This window comes from Dromaius novaehollandiae, chromosome 4, assembly GCF_036370855.1.
Source record: "Dromaius novaehollandiae isolate bDroNov1 chromosome 4, bDroNov1.hap1, whole genome shotgun sequence".
Classification (NCBI taxonomy): Eukaryota; Metazoa; Chordata; class Aves; order Casuariiformes; family Dromaiidae; genus Dromaius; species Dromaius novaehollandiae.
The window spans coordinates 74,778,835-74,794,677 of NC_088101.1; the positions used below are offsets into that span (position 1 = coordinate 74,778,835).

The 15,843-nt window shown below is 39.1% G+C and overlaps 1 protein-coding gene across 1 annotated transcript in view; it reads right to left on the bottom strand.

The window, feature by feature from the left end:
• Positions 1 to 15,843, bottom strand: part of JAKMIP1 (janus kinase and microtubule interacting protein 1) — a 131,962-nt gene that overhangs the window by 113,011 nt on the left and 3,108 nt on the right. The window lies entirely within an intron of this gene.

Sequence of the window (15,843 nt, forward strand, 5' to 3'; positions counted from 1 at the left end):
TTGAGCAATGTCCAACGCAGGCACAGCTACCCCGGGGTCTCCAAGGAAGCTGCGAGAGCCCCAGGCCTTGCTGGCAAGGCAGCTGGTGGCCAGACACGGTATTGTATCTGAATGGCATGGAAACACGGCAGAAACATGAACTACCAGGGACATGGTTCAGGCCTTCACAAAACGCTGTACTTCACACATAGACTACGTCAGGCTTGCATCCAATGGCATCAGTCCCAAAAATGCAACTCCTAAATGATTTCGTTTGCTTGGAAGTATTTCCACTCACTGGTACGTTACAGGTTACACAGTTGGTTCTGTTGTGAGCGGGTTAAAAATCAAATCCTCAGGGAATAACCTTCCAGCTTATCTGTTCAATATAGACAGTGATCTAGGCAGTACTTAATGGAGAAAGAAAGAAAGAAAGAGGAAAAAAAAAAAAAGAAAGAAGCCCACCATACTCATTTCCTTAGGGCCAAATTCTCTGCTGCTAGAGAATACTTTTGAAGAGGATGAAAGTACAACTAAGACCAGATCATGCAAGAGATCAAAGTGCTTAAACAGCTTAATCAGCATCTTTAAATAGCGGAGAAGGCTGGAAAAGAGGAAGTAGATTCGTTTATATAGCACCAAGCCTCCTTAGGGAGAGAGGGAGGCCAATAACCTGCATTTTTATGACATCACATACATCCAACTTTACCCTATAGCTTCACTACCCTTCTCTGAGTTGTCCTATTCACAAATATTCCTATTGTTATTCCACAGAAGCCATTTAAAATATATACATGCATTTAGTTACAAACTTGGCATAAATTCATGTTTCTCACATTTTGTTGTTTGCTTCTAGCTTTTAGGAGACTAATTTAAATGCATTGGAATGAAAAGGAAAGAGGAGTTTTTGCAATGTAAATAGGTAAATGAAGAAACAGCTAAAAGACAGCAAGAACTGCTTGTTAGAGATACCAGAAGTCTGCAGTCAGGCCAGCCAGAAGACAACAAAACAGAGTTAAACACAGTTTTCACTAAATAACTGCAGTATAAATTATAAGACATTAAAACAATTTTTTCAAGACTTTTCCAAAAAAAAAAAAAAAAAAAAAAAATCAAGAATTTTACAAAATATAGCTTTGACAAATTAAAAACTTACCCAGGTAAGTTTTCTACATTTAAAAATGTATTTAAGTTTTCACCAATCTATTCATTCCACAATACCAATTCTTTCAAATGACAAGTTCTTAGATCCTAGAAAGCTCGTCTTTAACAATAGTTGTAGTTAAATTCTTTAGTAAATTTGTCAATAAAAAGTATCTTAACAACATTCTTGGCCAGGAGGCCTCCCTGTAAAAAGAGAATAGCGTTTACAGAAGTTTTGACGGAAGGGTAAACTTCAACCTTGAAAAGAAAACCCTGCAATTTCAAGCTGCAGTAATAACATATAATAAAAACAGTATAACAATGGAACAATATAGTATTTTCAAAGTGGTTGTTTCAGTGGTATATCACACAAGTGAGATTAAAAAAGAAAGACTAGGAGGAATAAGTCTTGCAGAAACCATGGCGAAAGTGAAACATATTTAATTGTGCCAGTCAGTAGGTATTCAGAACACTTTTCATTACAAATTACCAGCAACCACTAGAAACTTATAACCCAAAAACCCTTCAGTAATCTTCCTACAGCTTCTTAAAAGACACAATCATACAAAAATAAATTATTGGAGGCTTAATTTCCAATTTCTAGTAACTGCTAAGCTAAATCTACTTCTAATGAAGGGGAAAAAATAAGGATAAAGAGGAGAAGCTGTTGCTGTGGAAATGTATCTATTAATCTACAAGCAAACAGGAGACAAACCATACTTGTGCAACCTCACTGAGAACTCAAAATACATGATGTGTATGCCAAAAAAACCCAAAACCCAAAACTATTGTAGAAATAATTTGACAGATGGGCTGATATTTGATAAATTAGTAATTTCACTCAATTTAAAGTCACCAGTGCATTCACATCCTGTAGTTACAGCAGTGCAGGCTACATAGAGAAAGTTGATTCAGTTTTTGCTTCATTATATAAGTGTTCTCCAAAAGTTTGGTGTTATAGTAATGAAGATTTTCTTGTCTGTTTACATGGCACTAATTTGCAAACCTGTTAACACCTCCCAAATAGTTAGGGGAAAGAAAAAAAAAAGGCAGAAAGTACCCAAAATATATATTTTCTCTAATTACAAACTGAAACACACCCAGACTTTGGTGAAAAATCTGTTTCTGTCACATCAAGCCGTCGCGTCAGACAGCATCTTATCCCAAGGATGACGCAACTCCAAGGTGAGAGCGAGCAGACCCAGCTCTCCCGAGGCTGCAACGCACGCAGTTGCACACGTTTTACCCTAGACAGTCACAAGAACGACCCAAATAAAAGGCTACATGGGAATACAGCGTTGAGCCCGTCTCCAAGCTCGCTGCAGTACTTGCTAGAAATTTTGCTTGGGAAATGCTTTTTGGGAGAAGTCACTCGCATCCGCAGTCGGGGGCAGCGCGGTAGGGTGTTCCTCCTCATCACCAAATGTTTCCGTGTTAGCAAAGCACACTTATTTCCAAGACCCCTGATATTTTACTGCAGCAGCTTGTTTGCTAGCCTAGAGCCTTCTATCTGCAATATTCACTTGAGTCATAATTTGTCAGTAAGACGTGTATTTGCCAGGCACACACACTATATGTGAGAAGACTGCGCCTTCTTATTCTTGCCTCCAGGCCTTGATTTCTAAGAACATGACGTCTACTTTGGCACAAGACTCCACGGGATTGCTAGCAGAGCAAAGGATTTATTTTCACCTAAGTGGCACAGATGCAGCCCCTTGTGAATGGACTTGACACGTCGACAGCCCCAGACGCTCGTGCCCAGTCACGCAGCGGCTGCGCTCTCCTTTACCCATTCAGTCTCCACCTCGTACACCATATTGCAACCAGAACGTGCGAAAGCTGCTCTGGCTGCGCCAAAACCAGATAGAAAAGTGGGACTGAAAGGGAGCCCCACAAGGAGAAGAAAATTAAGCAGAAGCATCAGTGCAAAACACCGTGAATGCACTGCGACCCAAGGCAGAAAAAGCACAGATCAGCCATGCCACAGAGACATCCTCTCTCAACATAAAAACCGACCTCTCAACACGGAAATACTGTGACTTCACATCTAGAGAGCACTCTAGACATCCCCAGCCCTGTGCGCGTTAGCAAAATGCACCACCACCAAGGTTTAAATACTGAACAGACTTAGACTTTGCGGGGAGAGGGCAGAAGGACTTTGCAAACTTCTTCCCCACTTTTACTTCTTATTATTTTTATAATATATATAAAATCTAATATATCTATATAAAATATATAATATAATATATTATATAACAGAAGTCAAAGACAAATAAGCAGCAGCTCCTTGCCTCCAAACACTTCTTCAGTGACTCTGCCAGGAACACCAACCAAAACACCCCTGATCTGTTTTAATTTGTTATTTTTATTGCAAAATATGTCTTTGGAGGACAAAAACATGGAATCTTTGTTTGGATACTAGAAGCAGTGGCAGATGTACAAGTAGTTTCTGCTCACTTTCCTGCTTACTCTATATTTAAGCTTTCTGTTTTGGCACCCCCATACCAAGTCACTCACTGTGATTCAATAAACTTCTGCCAGCTACGATGGACTACCAAAAATAGGTCAACAATTGAAATTTGTTTCCGTCTTGTTTTGTATTACCTTACTGAAGATTACTACAACACAATTCCCAAAAGCAGGATCTCATAAAGGCGTACAACAGCACATTTTCATAGGAATTGATATCAGTCCTGCCACCTTGTTGCTGTAACTGGATTGTCAACGCAAAGAAAAAGAAAAACTTATATTTTCCTCTTTTTCTGAAGTCAGAAGAAAGAGGAATTGTTGAGTGAGTGTTTCTGAAGACTGAGTGTGATACTTGCTCACGTAATGTTGGTTTAATGTCATAAAACACACCTGAAAAATGGGCTAATGACACCATTTACTGGATTTTGTGACAAATGTCATGGTCTGCAAACTGTAGGATACAGTTGCCTGTGTGTGCAAAAGTAGGCGCACATTTTCAGATATATATTACATAGCATGTATGTGTAATAAATGCATACAAAAGCCTTCCTAGTAATTAAGATGACCCGGGTTAAGACGACAAGATGAAAAGTTATGGAGGGGGGGAGGAGTCTCTTATGTGCAACTGTTTCATTAAAGTCTATCAATAATTAACTACTAATCACCACACTAATTAATGAATGCAGGACATCATTCACAAATTTTAAGCGCATTATGCCTCATCTATTTTTCTAAAACAGACAGATTCAATGAGCTTTTAGTGAGCACAGCCAGAGATTATGCAGTCTCATTCACTTTAAATATCAGTCTTTTTATAGATAACAAAAATAACGAAGCATTCAACCTAAAATGTTTTCCTTCCCTCAAATTTCTTTGCTAGATTCTGCGACTGGTGGCACCTCTCAACCACTTGGGTAAACAAGTTTTTGAGCTCTTTTTGTTCCACACTCTGCCAAAGGAGCCAACTTACCTCCTGCAGACTCTCCCCTCCGCAACCCCCTTCTCCCACACCAAATTAGCTTTTAGATAGGTTCCATCAAACCAACAGGTCTTAGGCTTCTTGGACCTTAGAAAAAACTTTTTACATGTATAAAATTAAAGTTTATGTTATCAAAGGGTTTGTATAAATACAAGAGAGGCAGGAAAGTCAAAGTAATATACAACTATCTATACTACATCGCCTACAGTAAGGGATAAAGTCACTGTTTTTAGCACTTAAATTGGAGCAGTGTTGAGTGAGTTAAGAGTCTTCTGTAATATTTTCTTTATTCAGTATTAAAGTACATAAGACACCAGTGAATTTACTTAAGAACTTTAAAGCACAAATTAACGCATTTTGACAAACTTTATAGAGAGTCTTTTCAGCCCATTAAACGGATCCAGGGGGAGTTTCCAGCCACGCACAAACTTCAGAAATGATCGGTGCAATTTTCTTCCCTTGGCTTGATCACTATCGCTCTGCCTGCTCGGTGCTGTACCCGCACGGAGCTTGGCCCGCACAGAAGCGAGGGGCTCACCCCTTGGATGGGGTGGGAATCAAGGGACACATAGTGTCATTGCTCTCTATTCAAAACTTGCTTCCAGATCTGTTTCAAGCTGCTGAATATGATTTTTTGTGTCCTGAACTGACCCAGCAGTTCAAGCTATTTCGTCTTGCTATTTTACAACTTACGCACAAAGGCACAGTCCAGAGCAAGGACGGTATACTAGACTATTCTCCCTCCCACTCCCACGCACAGCATTCAGCACTGCATTATCAAAGGGATGGCGACTGCCAATTAGAATGGCCCACAAAGGGAACAAAAACTTTCCCCTGTACTAACTTACTTGCTCACTATTTCAGACGGTAGAGATTTGCAGATTTAAAGCCCGAACAAGTGTTCATACATGCCTCACTGATAAGGCAGTTGTGCTGTTTGCATGCCTGAAGTCCTCTGCAGAATTGAAGAGCAATGGTTTGGGCTTGCGAACAGAACTCTCAGTTTCTCACTGGTGCTCTTCAGAGCCCAGCATTTACTAAACTTAAATATAATGCATGATTTATTAGGCTATTCAGACCTTTAAGATTGTCTCATATATGGCTTATTTGCCCTTTTGCCTTGGCAGTTCACACAGTACAAAAATATGTATGACATTCATTTAGCATTTATATGACTACGAATAAACAGGTATGGGTGGTCCTTAACAGAAACAATTGAATTTCTAAGCCTGAACAACCTGAATGCTGCTCTATCTTAACCCTGAAAGTTCCTTAGACAAAGGCTAGAATTTACTCAATTAGCTTAATTGACTTTGATTTGGTTAATTAAGAAGCAAGAATTTTTCACATCAATAAGCATTTAGCATGAGTTTGGAAACAGCCACATTTGACTAATGCTACAAATGATAGCATTCACTTTAAAGCAACTCCACTATGTACTCATAAGAAATCTGCACTGTACCACAACAGTGATATTTCATGGCATGAATCTTATATTTAGAGTTTCTGACAAACTATTTAAAAACTTTTCTTGCAGCTTTATGGCAATCCTTCCTTTTTAAAGGCAGATCCTTACAGGTAACCAGCAGACTTCTAATGTGATGTTCAGTAAGAGAAAAATTGAAGCCAACACATTTAAAACCAAACCAAAACGAAAGTGAAGTACTAGGTCCAGGATCTCTGCCAGGCTGGGGGCCAGTATCACGTGCCCAACTGGAAAAGTACAAACTCCTGCTTTACAGTGGTACAAAGATCTTGAAGGATCATGTAGTCTCTCTCCAACTTTTTCACTAATTTAGGACTAAAATTCCTGGGTTTAGGTGTGGCTTTTATTGCAAGTCCTTGTAAATCAATAACTTGGCGTACAGTTAATTCACAAAGGAAGAACGTAGCGATCTGAAAGAGGTGAAAGACTTGGAAAGCTAGAATATGGTCCGTCTGCACAGGGAAGAGTTATCTGTCAATAGGAGGCAGACAAGGCATCAAAGATGCATTGTAGACACAGTCCACCACAGTGCTACTATCTCCTAATTCCATAAGTTATCTATTCCTAAGTGAACATGTACCCATACAAAAAGCCATATCTAGTCAAATTAGAAATAACATTATACTGAAAAAAAAAAATGTTGACTACTGTAAATTTGACCACTATCCCCCTCCCCCCTCCTTTTTTTTTAAACATAACCTTCTGATTAACTTCAAATTAATGCTGCAGGACCAACTAGCACATAATCTAAAAATCAAGGAAGTCAAAGACAGAGTCATTCAATACTCCATCAGTTTATCAGCCCTCAGTCTAGTTCTCTTTTTTCTGTCACTTAATGCATATCCCCATCTTCCTCTTCACTCCTGACACTCAGTGCCTGATGCAAGGCTACTAAAACATGTAACAGAACAAATCATTTTCATCAAATCTGCAGATACACAGAACTAATCATCCAGGAATACCTAAACCAGTATTTAAAAATATTTCTTCTTGGCAGATACTATATGCCAAAGAAAAAGATTTAGACAAGGTCACACAATGAGGCAACACATTGTGAAATCAGGGCACCTGAATCTCATGTACTTGGAACTGCAGCTGAGCACATAACCCTGCCCTGGAAGAAAACCTGCACTTTCTATGCCTAAATACATCAACCAGCTGTATGTTAAAACACACTACTTTTAAATTGAGCAACTTCTTTGATGCTTAGTTTGTTGTTTAGTATATTATTACTAAATGCTTCAATTCTATAGCAAAAATACAGATCGAGGCATTTCTTAGAGTTGCATAAAACCTATTAAGTGCACAGACTCTGCATGCTCAGTAAAGACTTTATAGTGATCATAAAAATCATGCATGTATGTGCATATGTAAATTCTGAGCTTGCCAAAACCCTCTTCTGGGTTTCTACAAAGACTTAAAATATAATAAATACAAGAATCCAATTAGCATATTTTTCCAGCTACCCATAAAACAGGTATTTTTCTATTAGAGACAGCAATGTTAAAGCCATTCCCACTAGAATAGGAGAGAAGTTTCAGCCTTCCAGAAGCCTTGCCCAGTCCAATTAGACAATGACAAGCGTAACAATCTGAAACAGGCACTGTTTGATACAAAGACATTACTATCTTTCTATAAAGGACTTCACGCTAGTTTTACAAGAACAAAGAGCTCCTTCCAATTAAAACCATAGTAACGGGGGGATGGGAGAAGAAATCAATCCAAATGATCTTCACATATTTGTATTTACACAAACAGTTACCCAGTGATCTGGTCACATCCTCCTTCGGCCGTTTCACGAAGGGCACAGTAAGGAAGAATTACATGCAGTAATGTGCAAGCATAGTGGATATTAAATCCCAGTTCTCTGTTACTTCCAGCCCAGTTATTTACTGAACTGAATTCTTCAGATGTCTCTGCCATGAGGATTTCACATCTGACAGTGGCATACTTCACGATAGACCATATGAAATTTTACAGCTATTATTGAAAATGCATATACCAGTCAAAAGATAGTTAGACATCAAGAGATGCAAAGAGCTAGCGATGTTTTTTAAAATATCCAATCAATATATGTTGATAACTACTTATTATGCACAGGAGTTTTCAGTCTCTAAGGCTGAACTGTTTCATTTACTACTGCAGACAAAAAGAGCCAAGGCTTTGACATTTTTGGCTGTTCTTTAATTCCACAGCAGCAGCAAAGCCAGACTTCACAGGGTATAAAGGAAAGCCTAAGACTACTGGATACCAAAAATACAAATTTGATATAGATGCTGTTTTTACAGTACATTATAGTATAATGTACTCTTCCCCATTTATTCTCTCTTTCCCAGAGGAGAGAAATACCTCATCAACCCTTTCCAGCTTCCTCCTCCCTTTCCAGCGTCCTCCTCACATTAATATCCTTTCTATGCTATGGGTACTAGATAGTTTTTCTTCTAGAGGCATTAGCTGATACATACCTAATTAAAGCCTGAAAAAGTCTTCTTAGCTCTGCCTCTAAAGATTGTTGCTTGTATTTCAGACCTGATTCAGACCTGTGTTTCAGACTGTGCCCAAGACCTTGTCTAATTCCTCCATTAACATCAGCTGGATTTGACAAAAGCCAGGTGAGCATCCCCACCTGCAAGTATTGCCTTGTCAGTTTAAAGAGTCACTGTCCTTTCTTGAGGAGTAAACATCTGCATATAGGGAAAGAGAAAAAAGCATTGGAGCAGTGTTGGTCATTACAGAACAGAATGGTAGGAATCCACTGAGTTATATTTCAGTAGAGCTTCACTTTCACATCATGAAGTTCAGCTTCTAGCCTTCTTGGCAGGAGCTGCAATTACCAGCTGCAAAAACCCAAGTGTCCTGAAACTATGGCTGTCACAGCCTCCTCAAGCTCCACTTGAGAAACTAACCATGCTCCACTAAGGAAAGGGATTAAAAGCAGAAACATTCCTCCCAAAACCTGATGTCTGAAACCTTTTTCTTCCTCTCTGTGTACAGATATATGCACAGTATGCTGTACACATGTACATACACATATATGCTATATACCAAAGCAGGATGCTATCATTAAAAGCTTTTCAAAAGTGGCTACAGATGTGGAAGGAAAAGTCAGCTTCTGGATGCCTAACATGCTGACCTCTTATCCCCAGAAACGTTGACCCTTTCAAAGCATTAAGTCTGCGTCCCACCAAAGCGGGCAGGAGTTGCAGCTGGGATGTGCAACCTCACCGTGGAAAGCGTCGTGGCACGTCCCAGCTGCATTGCGTACCGGGGGAGAGAGCAGTCAGCCCGAGAGGCACGGTGCCTGCAAACCACACCCAGCGTGGACTGCTTCTGGATTTGTTACACTCCCTTTGGCATTTCAGAGATCTGTTTATCCAAACGTGCAAAATATCTACCTTTCAAGAATGTGAGTGTGAGGATCGAGCACAGACACAAACTCGCTCCTAACATTTCCCCGAAGGAGCTCCTCACAAAGGGACATATGCTGAGCTCAAAATCCCTGCTGGCCTGTCAGCACTAACCTAGCTCAGCTCGTTTTACCTTTCCAGGTCACAAAGTTCAGGCTCAGCAGCCCTAACTGCAACTCAGGGCTGTTCTCTCATTCCTACACCTGCGTGCAGCGAGCAAGCCCCCAGCTTTTGCTGCTCACTCGCACCTTTTTAACACATGTCCTACTGCCCTATAATTTTGGCAAAAATGGTATACCGCTTCCAGGAGAAGTGTAAACTTGCTTCAAATTTGTTCACTCCATGATTAGTTAATTTGGACATTAATATACTTTTAACATTATGTCAGGAAACATCATGTCAAATTATTTACAGTAACATTTGGACATGTTATAACAAATATATTTATTCAACACTGAAATAAAATAATCTGCAGTGCTGTTAACTTGATCTGATGCTTCCTGACAAAGTTAAAAGTATTAGTTTATTTTTCCCTTTCTTTATAACATTATCTTTAATACAAAGGAAAAAATTGTGACCAGTTTTGATTTTTGGTTTTGGTGGTTTGGGGTTTTTTTATTTTGTTTTGTTTTTAATCTGCATTGGTTTCCCAACATTTGATAAATTACTTGATTTTATGCCACACTTTCCTTACTGAACATTTATATAATCATCTCCTAGTAAATAAAGTTTCAGGTGAAATAGACTGCTGCTCGAGTCAGCAAAGATATATTAAGAAAAGAAACACTAACATATGCAATTGTGCTACTGCATCAGAGTATCCATATTTATTAGGGCCGATGGAACAATAAAGTCAAGGAAAAAGCAACTGTCAGCAGAAGTGCACATGTTGCTAGTAAAATGTAATTTCAGAAGCCACAAAGTGGAAGGGATACAGTCCTCAGATATATTTCAGCTGCCTTATTATATTTAGTCCTTTTTTTGCACAACACAACAGTGGTTATATATACACACATGGAACTAAAAGTCGGGGGTTTTTTGTTTTTGTTTGTTTGTTTTACTAACATGGCAGTTCTTACATATCTTCTCTCCAAACCAAGCAAACAAAGTTTTTTTTGTTCAGCACTGCCCAAATAGCTTTTCAGTAAGCTGTTCACAAGGCTGCACATATCCATTTCCTGAACAGCAATAATTTAAAATCTAGCTGTCATCGCAGTTGCTCCTTCCCACATACATCACCTTGAGCATGCCTGCACTGAATTTCTTCTGTCATCATGCTGCCAGCTCAGCGAGCAGCTCTTTAAAATCCTTGCGGGATTCTTCAAAACGTTCTCTAGCTGTAGCAATTTCTTTGCTGTAAGCACAATAGCTGTAGCTAAAGCAAATAACAAAAAATAAAAGTATAAAATATTCAGCATAAAATACTATATTATAGTATTTTTATAAATGCTCATCTCCAAAATGGTGCCAGGTTTAAAACATCATGAAGAAATAACTTAGTTTTGACCAAAAAAAAAAAAAAAAAAAAGAGAGAGAGAAAGAGTGAGAGACAGACAGACAGACTCCTGAACCTTTATCCAACACTCGGATCTTGTCTAAACTGCGAAGGCAGGGTAACAAGTTAAAAAAACTAGGGGAGCCATGTCGCCTGACCTGGCTCCTGCTAATTACCACTTGTGCTGTTACTGGATTTTCACCTAATTAGAAAATTTAATTAAAGTCCAATCTACCCTACAAGTGATGACTGTATTACAGCACGGCAGCTTGCCGGCTTTGTTGGATCATTAGTGCCTCTCAGTGAATGACATCTGCGGGACACGGCTCCCTTGTTTAAACACATGCTTGCGAGCCTCAGCTGCGTAGCCAGAAAGGCACCATCCAGCTAAGCAAACTCTCCTTAATACCTTCCAGCAAAATCCGAAACCCAAACCCAGAGCCCAGCACTCAGAACATCACACACATTAGCAGAATTTCTTAGAGGATTCATGTATCTACAAAGCAACAAAAGGGCTTAACAAAGGCATATAAATGTAAAACGTAACATCACCTTTCACATTCCCTAGCTGATTGCCAGTAGGACATAGAAAAGATATCAGACTGGAATTCCCTTTACAGAAGGTTGCAATAAAACCATGCAAGTACGTAAACTAATCTATTCAATCTAAAAACATGCTCTATGATGTGTAATAAAAGAGTCTTTATCCCCAAAACATTTTCAGTAGTAAAAAACAAAACAAAACCAAAAACTAGGAACATAGAGTTCCTAGATAACCTAGAGAGTTCCTAGAGAAACCTAGATAAGTTTACCACCCGAGCTCCAAGAAGGTATTTTTACATTGCCATCCTATTAATAACAAAAAGACATATACAATCAAGAAGAAAATTTGACAGGGACAAATAAGAGAATAAACAATGCAGATAGTTTATCACTTGCAACATCTTAACCAGACTACCTAGAGGGTCCCAAGTAGCACATATTCAGAAATGCCTTTAATAGTCTAACATGCTGTGCATCTCTCTCAAAAAGCACACTTGCATCCAAAATATATCCACCTCTCCAGTATCTCTGAGATGGTAACACATAACATTGAAATTAAGTGGCAATAAGCAAGTTGGATACAGCATCTTGTCTCCAAAACTGTCATCTGCAGTATTATCATTAACTATCCGCACAACTACAAGTCAACACTGTCATACTGTTGCAAACAACTCAAATTCATCTCATATGTACAAGTAGAAGCATCAAATGCGAGGTAATCCCTTTATTCTCCTCAGTCTAGAGTTTTGCACAGAAATAGGCCACTTGAAGAATCTAGATGACAGCCACAAGAAACAGCCTAGAACACACGGCTGAGAAGAACTGGGATCGTTAACCTTGAATAAGGGAAGATAATGAGGTGAAGAGCATCTTTATATCTACAAAAAGTTGCTGCCAAGAGAAAGAGGAATAAACTCACTGGGTTAACTGGGAAACAGATGGGAAGGAATATGACTTAGTGAGACAGCGCGAGGGACGGGGATCCAGTAAGACTGGCAAAGCCTTGATACAGGTAACCTAGAAAGAGGTTATCTATCCAAACTTTTTGAGAAGTCATTTCCATCAGACAGGCATTTAAGAACAAGTTGGACAAATATATGGCAGAATTACTCTCTATATACATGCTACTCTTAAGAGGAAAGATGGACCAAATGGTGCCCAATTACATTTTCTATGATTTGTTTAGCTATTTTCTGCTAGATTTCCTCTTTCAGATTTCTACAGAAGTGCATGAATAGATAAATGTATTTTTACATTGCATTTCAGTTCTGTAAGAGTATTTCACAAATGCCTCCTTACTAATTTAAGGGTCATTTAAATACCAAGCCAAGATAACTTTGGTGTTTATAGGACTCTCGAGGCATTTTCAAAGGGCAATAATCTAATGGTCACTGCGCTTGCATTATCAGTCACCACACCGGCAGTATTTTCTGGGTATGCTGCACACACAGCACTGCATATAAGAGGTTGGTCTATTTAAAAAGAGAAATCATCCAGGACTCCTCACATAGAAATCTTTGAGGAGACAAACAGACTAGTTTACAGACGAATGGCTTTAATCACCTGTTTTCATACAAGCAAAATATCACTTAGGCTCATACATTTATACAGGAAATAAAATCTTGGCTCTATACAAAACGGATATCTTCTAGATTTCTTATAATTCAGAGCATTAAGAATCTCAGAAAAAAAGAAAGGAAAAAAGAGAGAGAGACACCCCAACCAACCAAAAATCTTTATTTTTTCACGGGCTTTTTAAAATAAATTCCTGATTAAAACCTTATATTTGTCAAGGATTACGAAGGACATGAAGAAGGTGATTATGTTTATCAGATCTATGAAACACTGAATTTGAAGTCATAATTTAAATTTGACCCTTGAAACAATATGTAAATGAAGGGGGAAAAGACACTGCTTTTCTATCCTTGCATATGCTCTTGTAAAGTATATTAACAAATAAATGACAGAACTTCAGAAAAATCAAGAACTGGTTATTTATGGTTTGAGGAGCCGCAGATAAAGTGGCAAGCAGCATGGACAGAGAGGGACAGCACAAAGTACTAGGAAACTCAGTACGTTCTGAAAGCAGCTGTCCATGACACACCAAACCCAAATCACATGCAAATGGCTACGGCACATTTCTGGTTTTAAGGAATCACTGAGCAAGTTGCCAGACAAACAAACCAGCCCCAGATCGCTTTGGCACATTTTCTGACTCCTTTTTCTGGCAGGATGCCTGGCTCTAATACAATGGCACCAGCAGGTGCTAGGATCAGTGCAGACGCTTCTTCTGGGGGGACTCTGGCGAGACTCAGCCTTCCTAAGGTGACAGATAATCAACTCAAAATTCGTAACTGGTGTCCAAGAGGCCAGTGTTAACTACCAGTAGTCAGAAGTTACTACATGGAACCAACATGTTGACCAAACTGACTTAACAAATGCACTTTTTCTTCTTAAGCCACTGCTCTTCACTTTCCCTTCACAGGCGCATCCATCCAACATACTGTTTTTCCACTGAATTTAACAATATAGTGTACATTATCCCAATATTCTTAGTCAGCTTTTCAGTATGTTCTTGTTTAGTTACTCCCACTCCTATCATGCCAAGACACCCAAGTGGACAGATCTGGAAAAATACTCCTGGGGTAAACTCTGGATTCTGATATTCCCTTATTGGCTTGGTCTGAGTGAACCAGGTTTTAGTCAACTGGGTATTTCAGTGTGAGGATCTGGGTAGGAAAGAAGACAGAAGAGTCTTAAAATACTTATTATGGTACTAGCATAACAGCAAAAATGAAAAACTTTTTTTTTTTTTTAATAGTACCAGTGTTCAAGGGCTTGAGCAGCACAGTGACTGCTCCACTGTGCGACACTGTTGGAGAGGGTTCCTGTTTATCCAGGACTACTGAATAATTCAGGCTGGAAGGGACCTCAGAGGTCTCTATTCAACCTCCTGCTCAAGCAGGGGGAGGTCAGACCAGGTTGCTCAGGGCCTTATTCTGCCTTGGAAACCTCCGGGGATGGAGGCGGCACAACCCCAGCAGGCAACTCATTCTCTTGCTAACAGGCAGAACTGCTCCGTGCAGTGTATTCTGGGCTGCTCAAGTTTGCCTTGATATTTATCACAAAATGTTCTGCTTATAAAGGTTTCTTCATGAAGAAGAAACATTTCTGGTGTACAGAAATACTGCCAAGTTTAACTGAGGCTCCTCTGAGAGGAGAATTACATTTTTGCCTCAAAACCTGCATATCCACTCTTTCCTTTTAAAACCTGTAAGAGCTCTGTTACCCCTACTGATTTTCTACAACATATCCCCCAGGATGATGAACACATCATATTTTTCCTTACCTGTTCACCCTATTAATCTACTACACACTGCATCCTGCCATTTTCAAGGACTTACAGCTTAGTCCAGATTGTCCATGTTCCAAGTAAAAATCATTTTATTTCAGCGACATTTTTCATAATCATATTTGAGCTCATTCTCCTTCCATTTTAGGTCACTATAAGTCATTTCAGTCATTTATAAGGAATCAAATAAGAATCAGGAGAGGAAGAAAAAACAAAAAACAAAACAAAAAAAAAACTTCTTGCACACATAGGTAGCCAAACAAATGTTTTCACACACTTCCGAAATACACTGTAAACATTTTAACAAAATCAAATGTAGCAGATTTTCTACAGCTTTATGACTGCAAAAGCACTGGCTATAGGTCTTTGGCCAGAGCGGGGCAGGAAGGTTTGCCCCATCCTCCATTTGAGCAGGACACGGCTAAACACCAATGAAGCAGGAAATGAAATACTTGGTCCTTGCTCCAGTAAAGCTCCTGCGAGAAAAAGGGAACAGGACGAGTTCTTCTAAAAACTCTTGCAGATTAGTGCATATAATACAGCTCATGAACACTGCACATTTGGGAATACTAGCCACACAGAGACAATGCAATGGGAAGGAGATAATACCCGATTGAAATGACTGCTCCAAATTTGTTCCATCTCAATATGCAGTTCAAGCCCCAAAACATCTGCCTTATCAACTAAAATCTGAAACAATGGTAGACCTCTTTGCACAAGTACCAGCAGTGATTTTTCTCCATGTGCTCAAGGACAATACGGACAGTCTCCTTTCAAGCATCAGTTCATTACACAATAAATAATTGATCAGTATTCTACTGACTCCTCTGCAATTATTCAAGCTTGTCAGAGGCATAGCTTCTCAGAAAAAAACAAAAACAAGAGAAATACACACACACATCTTCACTATCAACACAAAATCTAAAATAAATAGCAGAAATAAAAAACAAACAATACACAGTTAATCTTAAGGATTTTTTTTCTAATAGG